General features: G+C 30.8%; 1 pseudogene; it reads left to right on the forward strand.

Moving 5' to 3' along the window:
* The first annotated feature begins 1,126 nt into the window (after positions 1 to 1,126).
* LOC101704086 (ubiquitin carboxyl-terminal hydrolase isozyme L5 pseudogene) lies at positions 1,127 to 1,743 on the forward strand (annotated as a pseudogene).
* The last annotated feature ends 1,759 nt before the right edge of the window (positions 1,744 to 3,502 follow it).

Raw genomic sequence — 3,502 nt, forward strand, 5'->3', positions numbered from 1 at the left:
TAGTTATCCCTAGTGCTCAACCCTTCCTACCATATAATAACTTGACTATGTATAAGATGATCACCATCAAACAGACCACTAGATATTTTAAAGTGTTATATGATCAATTATAATCTTGGCCACTCTTTAAACTACAGAAGCTGTCCCCTAAAAAATAAGATTGTCATAGTAACAAATGATATTCATGTTTTGTTAGGGCCCTTTCCTTTGAAAATCCATACTTTTGGTCACCCAAAGGATAATTTGATAAAAGGTGAATAGTATGAAGCAACTTATCACCACTATAAGGAAAATGCTTTAAATGTATATTTTACTAGTATATAGCCCAAGAATTTTTTTAAAAATAGCAAATTAAACTCAAATAACATAAAATAAAAGATATAATAAATAGGAAAGATTAATAAAATAGGAAGTACGCAACAGAGACAAGCAATAAAATCAAAGGTAGTTCATTAAAAAGACATTACAAAGTGATAGATATTTAGCACAACTGATAAGAAAAAGTGAGAAGATACAAATTACAAGTAATGGAAATGAAAAGGAGCATTAGTATATATTTTCAAATGTTTAAAAATTGATATTATTAACAACATGATGTCAACAATATTGACAATTTGAACAAAATGTATGCATGTATAGACAAATACAACTTAATAAACTGATAGAAAAGTAAATTAAATTTTCAAAGAAACTGAATTTGTGATTTAATATCCTCTCACAAATAAATCACCAGGGCTAGACAGCTTCATCAGTAAGTTCATCCAAATATATTTAAAGACAGAATAACTCTAGTCTAACAAATTTGTTCATAGACTATGAAACATAAATATTTCCTATCTTTTTTCACAAGGCATAACTTATTTTTACCCAAACCTGACAATGACATTGTAGGAAAGGAAAATTTCAGGATATAGCTATCATAAGTATAGATGCTAAAATCCTAAATAATGTTATCCAAGGCATTCGGGACTCCAGATTTTATACAATATTTTTTGCCAAGCAGGTAATTAATAATGCTTGTGCTACTCAAGCCATTGTCAGTGTGCTATTGAACTATACCCAAGATGTTCATTTAGAAGAGACATTGTCAGAGTTTAAAGAATTTTCACAAAGTTTTGATACACCTATGAAAGGTTTGGCTTTGAGCAATTCAGATGTGATTCAACAAGTGCACAACAGTTTTGCCAGACAACAAATGTTTGAATTTGATGCAAAGACATTAGCCAAAGAAGAAGATGCTTTTCACTTTGTCAGTTATGTTCATTTTAATGGAAGGCTATATGAATTGGATTGATTAAGAGAAGGACTGATTGATTTAGGTGCATGCAATCAAGATGACTGGATTATGCAGTAAGGCCAGTCATAGAAAAAAGGATACAAAAGTACAGTGAAGGTGAAATTCAATTTAACTTAATGGCCATTGTGTCTGGCAGAAAAATGATATATGAACAGAAGACAGCAGAGTTACAAAGACAACTTGCAGAGGAGGAACCTATGGATACAGATCACGGTAATAATATGTTAAGTGCTATTCAGTCAGAAGTTGCCAAAACCCAGATGCTTATTGAAGAAGAAGTACAAAAATTGAAAAGATACAAGATTGAAAATATCAGAAGGAGGCACAATTATATGCCTTTCATTATGGTATTGTTAAAGACTTTAGCAGAAAACCAGCAGTTAATACCACTTGTAGGAAAGGCAAAAGCAAAACAGAAACCAAAAACAGGTCAGGAAACCAAATGAAGAGGATACTTTGGGATATGTACACAGATCTGCATCTAAACTTATTCTCCTGGAAACCATTAAGTCTAGGGAAGTTAAGCAGTGTGCTAATTGACTCAGCGCACGTTTGGCAAAAGTACCAGTCTGTCTTGTCTGTAATGCATGGATCCATGAACTTTTTCTCCACCTGCATCATGTGCATGTAGTGCATATTAAATAAAAGTGATACTAAGAGAGCTTGCTCAAATTCTATTATTTGACATTGGAGCTGAGAACTCTTGTTGGTACTCTGGATATAAAACTATAATCAAGAACCTTGGAAATGCACAAATGATATTCTCTACCTGTTACTGTTCTAATTGATCTTTTGCCTTTTATTAGTTTCCAATTTATAAATGTCAGCTCTAAATTAAGTTGGATCTTCTGTTTCTTATCATTAATGGAAAATCAATATTTCTGTCTTTGATATATTTTGAGACCAAACTGAATCTTATCTTATACCAATTATTTGATTTTCATGCAGATCATTTGAAAAGAATGAAAGTACAGTTTCTAGTGATTTTCACTGATGCCAATAGAAAATGTAATAAATACGCCAATTTTATTTTAGCAAACTTTCTTGAAGTGTTTGGAGTTAAATTATAATTACCTAGAGAAGTCTGGATATTATACTTCAAAACAAAATTTCAGGTTAAGAACAAATTGTAAATCTTTTTTTTTTCATAAAAGGTAGAAGTATAAATATCACCTTCTTTTTATTAAATATTTTATTGGTACATTGTAGGTATACAACACAATTACATTTCTCATTGGGAATTGTACCTTTACATAATGCATCTTGGTTCTTATTTTTTCCCATTCCTAGCCCTCCCTTCACCTCCTCCACCCTTCCCTATTTACAAAGACTTTATTTCCATTTTTTCCATTTCTCAGCATTTTTCCTTTCCCTTCTTTCCTTTCCCCTGCCCCTCCCACTACCCCTACCCCTTTGGACCTTTTCTTCCTATTTTGCATTACCGATTATTCATTCTAATCATTGATACATTTTAGGTATACAATATAATGACATTCATCATTGGAAATTTGCACCTTTACATAAATCTTACAGAGTTTTGGTGTTTCTCTACATTTGGCAACCTTTATTCATGCTGTCAGCTATATCTTTATTGAAAATTACAGGTTTGACAGATCAGGTTATTTGCTTTTAAAAAAAAGATGGCAGTGCAGTGGTACTAGAGAAACTTGTATGCTAATTTGAACAAAATTAGTACAGCCCAGTTTCTAAGAGTCATGTACAATTTGCTTATAATGAATTATTTATTTTCTCTTTTGGGAGTTGCTCTGGTTTTTATTTTATAAGTTGATATTGTACTATATTCTTGTTCTCCAGCTTCTTTTCCAAGTTAAATTTCAAAGGAAATTTTATAAAACTTTTTATAAAGGAAATAATCTACTTTTTTCTTTACCAAGCATGCTTTTAAAGTTGATATATGGCCTTTTAAACATCTTATTTATTGTAAAATAAATTTAACATAATTTACTTTGTTAGCATGTGTATCTGTCTTCCAGCTTTAACCCATGACTTTTTAAGGATTGTTTTATATTTAATAATTGTGGTATTATTAAATGACTTAGAACCAATGGAAGGAAACCTGGGAGGAAATTGAGAAGAAAAATGAATGAAATATTTTTGTATATAAGTTAAGATTTGAAAATAATAAGGAAGAATGTGTAGTTTTTCAGTTATTTATGGGTCAACATATTTTGCTCTTGATGTAAT

Source organism: Heterocephalus glaber, unplaced genomic scaffold (assembly GCF_053883595.1).
Source record: "Heterocephalus glaber isolate CG9 unplaced genomic scaffold, H.glaber_assembly_v1.0 deba00001461, whole genome shotgun sequence".
In the NCBI taxonomy this organism is placed as follows: Eukaryota; Metazoa; Chordata; class Mammalia; order Rodentia; family Bathyergidae; genus Heterocephalus; species Heterocephalus glaber.